Source organism: Neovison vison, chromosome 12, assembly GCF_020171115.1.
Source record: "Neovison vison isolate M4711 chromosome 12, ASM_NN_V1, whole genome shotgun sequence".
Taxonomy (NCBI): Eukaryota; Metazoa; Chordata; class Mammalia; order Carnivora; family Mustelidae; genus Neogale; species Neogale vison.
In genome coordinates this window covers 139,244,983-139,260,808 of record NC_058102.1, presented here as the reverse complement: position 1 = coordinate 139,260,808, position 15,826 = coordinate 139,244,983, and positions in this window count along the sequence as shown.

Genomic DNA, 15,826 nt, shown 5'->3' with positions numbered 1-15,826 from the left:
GAAATACTACAGGCTCAAAGAAAATTATTTCAGATAGCAAGTCTGAAGTGCGAAAAGGAGTGGTAAATAAAGATGCTGGGAAATTTGTGGGGACGTCAAAATAAACATTGTACCAAACAATCAAATGTTAAGGGGGAAGAATAGTATAGGACTAAAACACTAGACCACAATATCACATAGACTGAAAATGAGGTTGAGGGGAGTTAAACCTTTCTAAAGTCCTTGAACTCACTGAGAGTCAAGGAAAGATGCCTATGAAATTTAGACTATGTTAAATCTGTAGAAAATCTTAGCCTCCAATTTCCAAACATATAAAGGAAGGGAAAGGAAGCAAGAAGAAAATTGACAGAATCAGTAGGGGAGAGAGCAAGAAAGGGGAGATAATGAAGCCCCAGAAAAGGACAAGTAAATGGAAATCAGTAAGAAAGAAAAAAATGTTCATTCCACCAAGAGAACATAAGAAAAGAAGAACAAAGAAGAAAATATCAGGACAAGTAGAAACTGTTTAATGGTAGAAATAAATCAGAAATCACATAAGTGCAAACTCAGAGACAAGACAAAGATTTTCTAAAGGATTCAAAAGGATTCAAAACAGCTAATTGATATTTTCAAATACACACTGGGATTTGGTTGGCTAACATTTATTTGGAGTTTTTCATCAACATTCATGAGTGATATTAAGGGAATATAATTTCCTTTCTTCATATTCCTTTTTTTTAAAAAAATGACTTATTCATTTGAGATACAACGAGAGTGAGACACACACAGAGAGAGAGAGAGAGAGAGAGAGCGCACACACAAGCATGGGGAGCACGAGGCAGAGGGAGAAGCAGACTCCCTGCAGAGCAGAGAGTCTGATGCAGGGCTGGATCCTGATGTGGGGCTCGATCCCAGGATTCCAGGATCATGATGGGAGCCAAAGGCAGATGCTTAACCAACAGAGCCACTCAGGAACTCTTCATATTCTTTTTACTTGATTTTGTTAACAAAGTTATATTAGCTACATAAAGTGAGATGAGTAAGTGTTGCTTCCATTTTTCTTTTCTGGTCTTGGGTGTTTGTATAATGCTGAAGTTATCTCTCCCTTGAATATTTGATAGAAGATAACCTGAAACGTCATATGGAACTATAATGTTTTTATTGAGATTTTTGTTGTCGTGGAGACAAATTCTTATCCACAGATTGAATATCTTTAGTTGTCAGACATCTCTTCAGGTTTTCTGTTTCCTCAGTGTGCATTGATAAATCGTATCTTTTAGTGAATAGCAATTTTTTTCTGTTTCCAAATTTGTCATAGAAGGTTTTAAAAAAATTTTTCTCATGTAATACTTAAAACTTCTATAATTAATCCCAGCTATAAGTAATCTTGCTTTATGTTTCTAATACTCCTTATCTGTACTTTCTTTGATCTTTGATTTGTCATGCCAAAGATTTATCTACTTTATTAGTCTGTAAGGATCAGCTTTCATCCTGTTGATCTTTTCTGTTCTATCTTTATTTTAATGGAATTAACTTCTGCTTGTATCTTTATAATTTCCTCTTCTCAACTTTTATTAGCTTTACTTTATTATTTGACCGAAAGGGAGAAAACCTTAGTAAGGGAAACGTAACGGAGCCCTAGCTCTGCCATTTCATCAACTCACTTGTCTTTGGAAAAGTTGTATACATGTTCTGGAATGCTGTCCCTTTGTTGTGCATTATTAAGTTTAGACAAAAGACAAATGTGAATCTATCTGATTTATAGTTGCCAGTTTAAACCAAAAAGTTCAGAAAGCCAATTAGAGTATGTATAAATTTGTAAATCAGTGTAACTCACTTGTAGAAATTATCTATTTCAACATGCCTTAACTAAACTTTAATAGTGCCTAAAACTGAAAAAAAGTCTTTTTTTTTTTACTAATTTCAAAAGTGATTGTTTTATGAAGTATATCTTCATATACTCAAAGAATTTGTATTACTTGTCTTATATTAAGATACATGTTAACTCCTCAAAGGAGATATAGAAAGTATGTAAATACAAAGGGAGCAGTCTATTTCCATTCCATAAAAGAAAATTAAGTGTTTGCTTGATAAGCAAAGTTCCTAGCATGATGGTTTTGCACATTTCTTGAAAGACATTTTATTAAAACATGATACAAATTAAATTCTTAAATTAACATTGATACCCCTTCCTTAAGGGAAGTATATTTAAAATTAAATTTGTGTGTGATTACCTCAAACATAGCCTTATTAACAGCCACCTAGATGTTTGTGGGTTTTCATGCATTAAATTTTTGTTCCAGATTATTCACGGTTTGTTAATTGGTGTGATACTTGATGAATATTGATGGCGCGTATTGTGGAAATAATTTCCATATGAAAGGGGGTAAAAGCATTTCCTGCCCAAGCAAAACTCTGGAAATAGAAATAAAAGAATTCTGAAAGGCGGAATTTAGAATATGAGTTGACCCTCTTATTTAACAGTTAAGAATTCTCTATAACCAGGCATCCCAAAGTGTATGTGTGCCAGATTATAGATGAATACGTTAATGATGTCCAAAACAAATTAGGAAATTAATTGATTCATTAAGGCCCTGTTTAAATGTCTAATGCGGAGGTTAAATGTTTGCTTTATTAAATGAAATGTTCAGGCTTTAGAAAAATCTACTAGATTTAACTTCTAAAACACTATGTTCTAAGGAGTGTTTATAGTTCTCATTTTACATAGTTTACAGCAGGTACATTGATTCAGCCAAGATGTTTGTATAGGGCAGACCTTAATCAACTCATTGGATCTTCTTTAGCCACCATATGATTATTATTTATAAAGCTGATAAATCCACAGATTATTGTATTATAGTAAGTAGCTTTCAAATTGAATGAAATTGGAGTCTGTCCAATGTCTCTGTTTTCAAAGAACAACACATTAAGTGCTCAGTAGATACTTGTTAGTTTTCCTCTTAAATATATCTTTTTATTTAAAGAACTCTGACACTGTGGGAGATGCCATTGAGACATTATTTCATTTCCTCTTTACCACTGCACTGCAAAATCAGTATAATCCTAATGTTGCACATGAAGAAACTGAGACTTGAGAAATTGAGTTGCTCAGTGTTTTGTTCCAGAATCTTCTTATCTGGGTAACTATGACCTTCTTGATTTAGGACTAAGAGAGAAGTTGAGATATTTTGGAGGTATCCTATTTTATTTGTCAGACTTGGTGAGAATTAGGAAGGAATGTGATATGACACAGTTCCAGTTACCTCTTTCTTTGAAATTAGATTATATTTTCTGAGGTCTCAGTCTTACAAATACAAATTTTGTAATCTCATGTTCATTTTGTACCCTTGATGACAATACTCGTGGAAGAGAGAGTTGATGGCAATGAAAAGAGGAGTGTGTATGTGGGGGGAAGGAATGTGTACTCAAACCACTTCCCTAACTCTTGCTTGCATTTCGGCAGCAAGATCCCCCCTTACAGAGCTATGCTTGATTTATCGTCACTTTGCATTGTTTATCTTTGGCTTCTCTACTAGGCAGCTTCCTATCAGTTCAGGCATCTTTACTTTTGAATCATAGGCCAGTGCCTTGCCATTTAGTGCGCCGTCTGATTTATCCTCTAACCAGTAAAAATTAATTAACCCCATGAATTCTACCCAAAGTAGCAACTAAATAGGCCAGGACTCAATTTCCAAGTCTGATTCTCTTCTCAAAAACAAAGGTTCTCTCTAGACACCGGTCCTTTGGAGTCTAATCATATGCGTTCTTCCCCTTCCCCTACCCTTCCTCCTCCTCCTCCTCCTCCTCCTCCTTCTTCTTCTAAAAGTGGGGGATGAGGGGAAGGGGCAGAGGGAAAGAGAGAATCACACAACCCTGAGATCATAACCTGAGCTGAAAGCAAGAGTTAGACATTTAACTGACTAATCAACCCAGGCATCCCTCATATGCATTATTCTTGATGGAAACATAATGTATTCTTGTTTTCAAAAATTAACTATCAACATAGGGAAGAAGACAGCTACATTCTACATATCTTAAAATCATACTAGGTTTTAAATAATTTAGGTATTCCAGAAAATTTTCTGAATTTCAAACATATTCCCTCAAGTTAGGTAGTAGCAAGCCAATTACCTTTCACCAGCCTCCCCTGGCCTTGCCCAATGGGATGAACGAAGTCGTCATGATAGTAGGCAAATCCAGCAACTTGGATTCCACTTTCCAAAGCCAACCTGGATCGAGGTACCTCTGAGGGTCTAACATGCCACTAACCAAAATTAAAACTGAATGTCCAACCTGGTACCAATCTAGGGTCACCAGCCATGCACCTAGAGCAGGGTGACTACTTTCAACTAATTCCATTATGAAAGAGGAAATCATTTACTCATGACTGCTCACTTACCTGCTGGAAAATTTTCAGCCAAAATCACCATCTTTGGATTTACAGAGTGCCCTTAGCATTGTAGAGCATCCCTTTCTTCTGGCAAGGCAACTTTATTGTGGTCTAACAAACCACTTCAACACATAGTGGGTTCACAAATTAATCATTTTATTATATTTCAGGACTGTGGGATTGGTCAGTACGATGTCAGTTGTTCCTGCAGTCACTGGGCATGTCTGTGGGCTGGAATGTGTAACCTGTCTGTCACAGAGGTGGTGGATGTCTTGAAGGCTGGGGTCAGCTGGGTGGGTGGGCTTTTCTCCACGTGTGCGTGTAGTTTCAAAATCTTGATTCTTCATATGGCCTTTCCACATGGTCTCTCCATAAAGGTGGCCCAACTTCTTAGATGACAGCTCAACACTCAGAAAACCACAAAAAGAGAAAGTTACCAGGGTTTCTTAAGGTATAGATCCAGAACCAGCTCAGATTGTTTGAAGTAGTTGCATGCCAGCGCAGTCTCAAGGGGAGGAAAAATAAATTCTGCCTTTAGAAGGGAGTAAGGAGAAAATAAAAGTGCCATCTTTAGTCCATCATAGAGACGAAAGCATTCAAGGTCGAACCAAGAGCATTTGCCTCTGTTTTCAGGAGGGACAAAGCACATCATGTTTGAAAGCCAGGATGTGGGAGGTAAGGAAAAGAATAGCATGAGATCAGACCAGAAAAATCCATGGTCTTACAGGCCTCATTGAAGTTGTGGGACTCTATTATACACTATATGGAAGGAAGCCATTTAAGACTTCTAGAGTTGGATGTTACATATCTGGATTTTCACTTCTAGCAGGTTACGCTGACTGCAATAGGAAATGGTTTGGCAGAGAGCAGCATTGGAGGTAGAAAGACCATTCAGTAAACCACTGTGATAGTATGGGAGAGGGATGATGGCTTCTGAGAATAGGGTGGGAAAGAGGAAATGGAGAAAAGCAGACTGCTTCAGACGATGTATAAGCAATACAATCAGAGGACCTTCTGATTGCTTAAATGTTGAGTATGCTGGTCTCTGGCTTGAACCCCTTGGTAGCTGATGATTCCATTACCAGGCAGGAATCCTGCATAAGCAGGTTTGGAGGGGACTGATCCTTAGTTCTGTTGTGGATTTGTTGAGTTTAGGTTCCTGTGAGATCTCCAGGTAAGCATGTTAAACAGGCAGTCATCTCCTTGAGCATGGAGGTCTGGGGGTACAGAGAAATGTGGTGCCTGCAAACAATGAGCTATAACGTGGTTCAAAGCATCACAGACTGATATTCAGTAGCCTGGTGCATCAGATACAGTTGGGAGATGACTCCCTGTTTTGAAGGTCTCTCCAGGAACACTTGTCACTGTCACGGCAACCACTTTCACACTTACAAGATCTGGGCAGGTGCAACTTGACCACTCCTGACCTTGGTCCCTCCAACAAACCATTGTTTCTTTCCCTGGGGCTTCTCAGCAGCTGCGGTATAGGATGCCTATGGGTCTCTTCCCCGCAAGAGGGCCGGTCCACTCAAAAATGTAGGGAAATTAGTGCCTGTGAGATCCAGTTTGTCCCATGGAGGACAAAAGCCAGTCGATAAACAGATGTTGCCTGCTTTGATTTCCTGGGCAGAAACTTCTGAGATGCATTTCATACAGTTCCTGAGAGGACTGAGGGGTTGAGGGCCCATCGTGGATAACCGTGGAGGTGACTTGATTACCCATTCATGGGTTGACCTTCTTTCTCTGCTCACTCTTTTTGTCCCTCAAGTAGCACTCAGGGCATTCTCAAACTGTCTGCTTTTGACTCAGGTTCTTTTTCAGGAGAAGCCAGGCTAAGACACATGGACAGGTATTTTTTTAAAAAAACCACAATGTTGACTGAAAAGAATAAGAAGAAAGAGTGAGACACATAGCACTATACTACTTACACAAACTAAAAGTTTGTACATACACAACAAAGGTCCTATATTTTAAAGGATATATATCCAGATATAGATACACATACATATGGGGATTTATATATATGCATATATATGTTTATGAGACACTTACATGTCTATTTATAGAAATATGTTTTTATATATTTACATGTAAAATGTAGTTAGATATGCATAATGATGTACATTTAAAACATTATAATGGAGACTTTTGAGGAGTTGGGAATGCAAGAAATTTGAAATAAAGGAGAGGGGAATAAAATCAGACAAATGGGGTCTCATGTTGATACCAAGTTGAGACTTGAAAAATTATTTACTCAACCTACTACCCTTGAGGACCAATTTTTTTTTAATATTTTTATTTTATTTATTTGACAGAGATCACAAGGAGGCAGAGAGGCAGGCAGAGAGAGAGGAAGGGAAGCAGGCTCCCTGCTTAGCAGAGAATCCAATGCGGGGCTTGATCCCAGGACCCTGGGATCATGACCTGAGCCGAAGGCAGAGGCTTTAACCCACTGAGCCACCCAGGCGCCCCAAGGACCAATTTTTTTATGGAAGGACAGAGCAAGAGGAAAAGAGAAGGATAGAAAAAAAATAGCTCTCAAAGGAAGATATTTTATACCAAAAAATATTCTTTTACCTCTTGATTATTTTTTGGAGGAACATACCCTTAATAAGAAAATAGGAATATGTAGGACTTTCTGGTTTTCCTTTACATCTGTGGTTCTCAGACATCTTTCCTCTGCTTACGGAGCAGCCGATGATGCTTGCTTGTCGAAGGGTCTTGCTAGTCTTGATTGACATTCTGGCTGCAGCTCCGAATAGTTGAGGGTGTGGAATGCGGCTGTTGTTGCCCTCCTAGATTCAAACCAGTCACCTCAGCTGATTGGACTTACTTCATCTGCTTAGCAATTGTTTCTTCTTGACCTGCTTGCTGAAAATACTGCTTACTGAGTTTGTGGGTGGGGGGGAGCAAAGGAAAAGACACTTTCCATCCTAAAATTAACAATGCCGCTCTGCTTCTTCATACATAAGCATTTTGAATTTTCATCCAGCCTCTCTGGGTATTTCAAGAACTACTATAATTATTTTGCCAGCATTTTAAAAATTTGCATTTGTTCTGCTTTTTTCTTAATGTGTGAAAAGTTATCAGAAAAAAAAAATCTTCAACTCAAGTGTGGCCCATGCTTCCTGATCCATGGGTAAAAAGCCCAGTTTCCACAGGCTCTTTGGTTAAATTCCCTTAAGAGAAGGGCATGTCTGGTGGTTGATTCGGCCCAGATTCTATTTTCAAGAAAATAAAAGAGACTTCTGCTCGAGAAAGATCCTAGAACTTCCTATGTCTATGGAGTGAGAGACAACATGGAGGGAATATGTATCATTTATAACAGCTGGATTGTCCCCTTGTAATTTATCTTTGGCCCAACAAATTAAAACCTTTTCCTGTCACCAAAATGAAGGGGAAGGAGGGGCCTGGCCTTCAGTCACAGGTGTGAACAGCAGGACCAGGAGACTGAGAGCTGAAAAATCTAGACCTCTGAAGGACTGTTTCCCAAGATACCTCGCCCAAGGGTATGGGGCTGCTGTCAGACCTACCGAGGTTTTTCAAGATGGTCCCCTAGTTCCGATCACTCGCGTTTCTTCTCCCTAAATATTTAGTTGCATGGCTAAAAAATTGATGAGTTTCGAAAAATTCCTTCAGCCTCTTTAAAATTAGAGTTTCCCTGCTAAAAGGCAGATGACATAAAATTTCAATAAGCTCATTTGAAGTGTCTCACACTCGCTGCAAAACTGTTTCCCCCCAGGGAGCACTAGACACTTTAGAGAGAGAACCAGGTATGGCAGAAAGAACAATAGTTTGTGGGAGAAGGTGCTGTCAGAAATCCCATCTTTGCTGCTTATGAGCTGTACGAACATAGACAAATTTTTTAAAAAATCTTCTGAGGCTTTCCACGTCTACAAAAGTGGAGGTCATAATACTGATGTCTCTTAACACATAGCAGACTGCGAGGCACATAGTAGGCTTCTCCATGGTTATGTCTTCTTTCCAGCTACGATCCTTGCCTCAGTATCTAAGAGGAGAAGCCTCCGTTCCTACTGACTGAAAACTTCTCCCCACTCTTCATGATTCAGTTTTTTCTCTGTATGTTATTTTCTCTCTCCCTTTTTCTCTTTTTTAATAAACCCTCCAATGTTGCTTTTCTGCGTATATGTGTGGGGCCGGCGGGAGAGCATCATAAGTCTCAATAGTAAATGAGAATGAGTTCTCAGTTGTGAATAATTTTTGAAGTAGCCTATGCCTTTTTAAAATTGTACATGCCATCAGGGGTACTGTTATGATTATGAAAGTTATTCTGTAATACACAAGTTGGAAAACGGGATACTCCTTTTCTTTCCTTTTTTTTTTTTTTCCATCCACCAAATTTAATCTGCTCTGACACTATGAAAAATGCGATCTCTGTCATTATCAAGGTGCTTTACTTCCTTCCTTTGTATGAGATAAGAACCGTGGTCCTGCCTGGGTGTAGACCAGCTCCTACATGAAGCGGTGCCCGATCTCATTGTCTGCATCAGGCACCAGCTCCAGCGCTCTGCCCGCCGTCAGTGCTCTGAGTGAGCCCCTCCCCACAGGCATCTGTCCTGCAGGAAGCCCACCTTATAGCTCTCAGGACCCGTACCCTTCAGCTCTGTCTGAAGTTCGGCCATCTCTGGTTCATTCTTGTAATCCCTGTTGACCTGAACGGACAAAACGTTGCTGTGGAAGGGATGCTTTCCAAATTCTCTCTTTCTAAGATTGGCCCACATCAGCCTCTCACAAGTTAGACTTTTCTCAAAAACAGAAGTCTGGATGTTGGTTGCCTTTTGGGTACCTGTTTTTGACAGTAATCTTGGTTTTGACCAGCTAGCAACAAGTTGATAATAGCTCTTTGAAGGCAAACCTCATAACTCAAGAAAACAAAACGTAGCTACATTTTTGGGGAGCGGGGGAGGGAAAATACCTCCCATTTCCTTCCATTCCTTCTGACCTCTTAAGCAAGGAGAAAATGCAAAGTTACTCTCCCAATATGTGAGCTGACTCTGTTTTGAGGACCCTTTTAGGGTAGTACTTAACAGGTAGTACTTAACAAGTAGGGTAGATCTTAACAGGTTATCTCCAATTCTTTTATCAAACTCCCTTGTAGTATTTTTTTCTCAATATTTTAAAGTTGAGGAAGCTGAAATTCAGAGACTCTTCTGGATTTACCAAAGTTCATGAAGCTAATATATGATGAAGCAAACATTTAAACACAGGATTGCCTAGTTATATACATCTCCTTCTTTGAACAGCATCGTGCTGTATCCCACAGAGTATCAGACAGAGCATCAGGATGCCCAACAACCTTTTCATGTAACATTTGATGAAGACGTATCTGTGGAATTAATTTACAGATTACCTCGGGTGTGAATCTTGTAGATTCCTTTTGAGTGAAACTCACAGAAGTTTAGAAATACACCCTCACTAGTTTTAGTGATTTCATTTTAAAGCAATGTGACCGGAATACCTGTGTGGCTCAGTGGGTTGTGTGTCCCATTCTTGGTTTCGGTTCAGGTCCTGATCTCAGGGTCTCAGGATGGAACCTGCATGTCTCAGACACATGCTCATTGAGGAGTCTGCTTCTCTCTCCTCATTCTGGTACTCCCCTAACTTGCATTCTCTCTCTCTCAACTAAGTAAATAAATCTTTAAAAAAATAAATAAATGGGTAAATAAAGCAAGGCAACCATGATACATTACAGGGAAGTATAATCAAAATAAAGAAAAATAAGTAACACATAGTTTATTCTAAAATGGATTTTCAACATCTCTCAAGGAGTGGCTGATCGGTTTATGAATAGAGAATCTGTTGATCTAGACCACATGCATGCCATTATCTTTTTTTTTTAATTTTTAATTTTTTAAATTTCTTTTCCATGTACCAGAATTCATGGTTTATGCACCACACCCAGGGCTCCATGCAATACGTGCCCTCCATAGTACCCACCACCAGGCTCACCCAACTTCCAACTCCCCCACCTGCCCTTCAAAACCCTCAGATAGTTTTTCAGAGTCCACAGTCTCTCATGGTTCATCTCCCCCTCTAATTTCCCTCAACTCCCTTCTCTCCATCTCCCCATGTCCTCCATGTTATTTCTTATGCTCCACAAATAAGTAAAACCATATGATAATTGACTCTCTCTGCTTGACTTATTTTACTCACCATAATCTCTTCCAGTCTCATCCATGTTGATACAAAAGTTGAGTATTCATCCTTTCTGATGGAGGCATAGTACTCCATAGTGTATATGGAGTGTGTGTGTATGTGTGTGTGTATATATATATACAGATATATATATATCTATATAGATATATATAGATATCTTCTTTATCCATTTGTCTGTTGAAGGGCATCTTGGTTCTTTCCACAGTTTGGCAACCATGGCCATTGCTGCTATGAACATGGGGGTACAGATGGCCCTTCTTTTCACGACATCTGTATCTTTGGGGTAAATACCTGGTAGTGCAATTGCAGGGTCATAGGGAAGCTCTATTTTTAATTTCTTAAGGAATCTCCACACTGTTTTCTGAAGTGACTGCACCAACTTGCATTCCCACCAACAGTGTAAGAGGGTTCCCCTTCCTCCACATCCTTTCCGACACATGTTGTTTACTGTCTTGTTAATTTATCTTTAATGGAATGGCCCACCTTTGATATGCTCCTGGGCAGCGGCTTTGCTATTGTCACTTTCTGACTCAGTCTGCCATATTGTTATGTTGACGGGTTGCTCTAATATCTGTTGAATATATTCTTAGTGATCCAGATTATTGATATAGAGTTCTCTGAGCACCCTAGATAAGAGGACTTAAGTATAGTGTATGATAGAGTAGTCGGACAACTGGAATTAAGGTACTTACATCATAGTCCCAGTTTTACTAGGTTGTATTACATTAGATAAATTATGAAATATGTCTAAGCCATGATTTCATGATCAGTAAAATGATGGCAATAACATCAACTCTCTAGGATTTCATGAAGGTCAAATGGGGTAATGAATGTATTTTACACAGAGCACTATGATCATGATGATATGTTAGCTAGGGAAAAAAGAACAAAGCATATATTAGCACAGCTGTTCCCTCAAGGCCCTAAATTCCTGTTGAAATTCACCTGATGAGGGGACATCCTCTTCTTTGGGCTTATGACCTCTGTTTTATATCAGCTTTGTTTTTTACTGGAGATTGCCCTACAAATAGCTCTCCCTTACAGTTCTGTATGTAATGTAGCTTATTGGATTCTTAAAGATCGTGTGTAAAAGGAAGACCTGTTTTTACTACAAAGATGACATCTTGTCCCTCCTGGAGTGAACTTTTGTGCAATGGCAATTAAGGGTCATTGACTTGGTCTCTCCTGACACTTCAGATATATTGCCTTCAAATCCTGATTAAAATATTATAAAGGGATTGCCCCCCCTCAAAAGAGGCAATTTTATGGCTCTCCTGAAGCTGTCAAATTTTTCCTTAGTTCTTAGTTCATACCAGAGAGGCACTGGGGCTCATTATGCAAATTTGAATGACTTATACACAACCCAAATCACCTTAGGTTATACTAATGAGTTCTAGATAAGAAAGAATGAACACAAAATTGCATCAAGGGTATTTAGGAATAACTGCCCAATGGAAAGGATAATGAGGTAAATCGTAAAGGAAAGCTATGGGAAGATTTTTAATGTGATATATCATACCTTCAATCATTTTTATATCAGTGAACTTGCTAAGGTGTGGTCTTTTTTTTAAGATTTTATTTTTATTTATTTGAGAGACAGAGAACACAAGTAGGCAGAGAGGCAGGCGGTGGGGGGTGGGAATCAGGCTCCCTGCTGAGCAGAGAGCCCAATGCAGGGCTCAATCCCAGGACCCTGAGATCATGACCTGAGCTGAAGGCAGAGGCTTTAACCCACTGAGCCCCCACAGGTGTGGTCTTGATTAAAGAAACAGATTTTGTCTTTTCCAGCATGAGCTTTGAGGGCAAGAGAGCCCCCACTCTACCCCCAAAAAAGCTGCAAAGCAGGAGACAAGAGATTTTAGTGAGATATGTCACTGTACCTAGCAAGGATGGTAAGTGCTGAAAACACTGGCTCTTGTAGCAGCATGTAACTCTTAAACTCTAGGAGCTCCCTGGCCACATGGGTATTCAGACCTAAATGAAAGTGGCCAGGACTCAAAAAAGCAAAAGGAACGTGGGCCCCTTATCCTCCATGCTATTGGTTATTAGAGAGGAGTAGGGAATTTGGGTAAATTGGAAGGGGAGGTGAACCATGAGAGACTATGGACTCTGAAAAACAGTCTGAGGGGTTTGAAGTGGTGGGGGGGTGGGAGGTTGGGGTACCAGGTGTTGGGTATTATAGAGGGCACAGCTTGCATGGAGCACTGGGTGTGGTGAAAAAATAATGAATACTGTTTTTCTGAAAATAAATAAATTGGGGAAAAAAAAAAGGAACGTGGGCTAAAATTATAATCAAAGAACAGAGGTTATCTTTTTTTTTCTTTTTTTTTTCAGTACCCTGCCCCTTCAGGATTTCTCAGTTTGGGGCTCTACATTAATGTTCCTCTCAGAACATATTAGGATGGGTTCAATGTCTAAGGAAAGAGTCCATTTCAGAGAGTTTAAGCTGAAAGAAATCTATTATCTGATGAAGTTTGAGCAGAAGTGGTATTAAATGACTTAAAACTAGTTCAGAAGGTGAAGAAACAAACTTTAGCTGAGGTTCCGGGAATGACTCCTAAGTCCATCCTGCAAAAGCAGGTCACTAAAGTGCTGCTGCTTCTACCTCAAACAGAAAGCTGTAGAATTAAAAAAAAAAAAAAAATTCAGAAACATCAAGGTCCAAGATGATACTGTCTCTTCCTCAGTCCATTCTCAATACATGCCCCAAGTCCTGCCTCTGTCCTCATTTGACTGGTTCAAATCCAGGACTCAAAGAGGAAATCTGATTGGCAGAAACTAAAACACAAGTGGGTACCCCACCCTTAAGAGAGTGTTAGAAATAGAGTCTTTAGTTTGTCAGTCTTTGCGTACTAGAAGCCATCACATTGTGTATTGAATGAGCGAGTTCATAGTTTCTGCCAGACTGTCCTTGAAATTCCCAGATGGTCCTGATCTTACAGAATATGACTCTGAGGAAGGGAGTAAAACCGACATCTCTTGAGGGAAAGAAACAGTGCAGGAGAAAATAGACCCTTCTGCGTTTGAGAGGATGAAATTGCTCCATATACAGATGTGTATAGGGGTACAGGAATCATTCTGTTTTATTTTGCAATAGATAGTGTTTCTCTCTGAGTCTTAATACCCTATTTGTGGTGGTATTTTGATATTTGGTATGGCTAAGAAAGATAGACCTAACTGCTATCCCTACCAGTAGTGGCCTCCTGGGTGTGCCAATACTAAGCAAGTGGCCTATAGGAGGGATTCTTTCCAAGGTATTTGCAACAAAGACTGCTTGGGCAAAGGAAGAGGGTACAGGGAAAGGCATTACACATAAGCACTATGACCATGTGAATTTTTCTATCCATTTTGATATGAAATGAAACTATACAACTTTATAATAGAAATAGAATTGGCACATCAAATAAGCTTGTTGATTAGAGTTGGAATAGCTAATATTTCAAACAACAGAACCAGGAGAATATCAATGTCTTATGTGAGGGTTTCATTCTAATGTTAGCTCATAAAGTAAAAATTATGTACAGTCAAATTAACCTTGAAAATTTCAAATTACCTGGAACATGTAGCATATTTGTATATAGGCCTAGAACGGAGTCCTTGTGAACCCCAAGATGAATATCCACTTAGTTAGACCAAAAGAAGGAATAAAAAGAAAGCCTGTATTCAGATGTCTGGGCATTCAAACTACTTTTCTTTGGGAAAATGATGAAATTCTAAGGTGTGAATAGAGGTTAGATGGAGAATTTTTAAAATGTTGTATGGATTACTTAATTTGGCTCTTTTTAAAATTAAGAATGTTAATTGTAATACATGTTACTGCTTGATATTATAAGAACTCATCAATATAAAAGAGTCAACTCTTCAAAAAGGTGCAAAATCAGCTCTTAAATTATCATGTACTTATGGAAAGACAACTATTTAGATTGGAGATGGAACTTAAAAACTTTGACATTATCCGTGATTCTGTCATTAATAACCTTAAAAATAAGATATCCCCTTTATTTTTCCATATCTTATTCTTCCTTTGAGAGAAATGGGGTTATAGTCATAGCTCCCATCACTGAATACATTATTAGAGTGAATTTTCTAACCCTCCTGACTACAAGACCTTCTCCAAGTTGGCTATTCTGCCAGGCTGCCCCTCATCATTCATGGCTTAGCTCAACACTTGCTTCTTCAGGTGACCTCCCATCTCAACAGATCCTGTAGGACATACACTTATTACCTCTATTAAAGTTGGAACTATTTTTTAATTCTTCATTTGTTTATCTTCAGTCTAGAAGTTCCTAATGATTATTAGCTGTTTCTCTACATCTTAATACAGTGCTTGATTAATGATAAATGCTCAATAAATACATGGTCATGAAATAGAAGAGAAAATAATTGAATCTTAGGAATGAAAGGGAGTAATTTTAAAATTTCTGATTCAGTGTTGGAATCTCTTTGTAATATTCTTGATATATAGATTCTAGGCTTATACATTCAGTACAATGGAAGCGCATATTCTTGGACAACTCATATTGTTACTTCTTTACTTTTTCCTTAAATTAAATTATATTAAATTAAATTAAATTAGGGGTGCCTTCCTCTAACTTCAAAAAGTATTTACCCAAGAAGATTTTACTGACCATGTGATAGTTATATTCTAGTTAATATAAGACCTTGTCCTTGACTTCAAGAAGCTCTAAAGTTAGTAGAGAAAACAGACATGAAGATGAATAATTATAACATTCATATTTACCACACTTCATATCATTAAAAAGTGAAGGTCTGTGCTATAAGACTAAGGGTTTGCTTAAATATTATTACTTCCAGTAGCACACTCAGCGATGATTAGGAGAGTATGTAGAAACTTCTATCAGATGGCATTCCAGATGGATTGTTCACAGAGGATTACAAATAATAATACTGTTTGTTATATCCTAGGCACTCGTCTAAGAAATTTACATTATTAAGTCATTTAATATTGACAAAACCCAGTGGGGTTGGTATTGGGACACAAAGAAGAAAAGTAACAAGCCTAAGTTCCCACACCTGGCATGCAGGAGGGCTGGGATGTCCACAGTGACAGTTTGGTTCTTGAGTTTGGACTCTCAACCACCAGGCCACACTGCAAGACAGAAGCTCATTCCCATGGGAGCTTCATGAAGAGGAACAGTCATTTGCTTGAATTCTGCTATTACCTAGGCAAACAAAGTATAAAAACAGTATCTAATAGTAAATAAACACATATTCTATATGGTGGAAGTTTTAACAATTATATGAAGACAGAGATTCTCT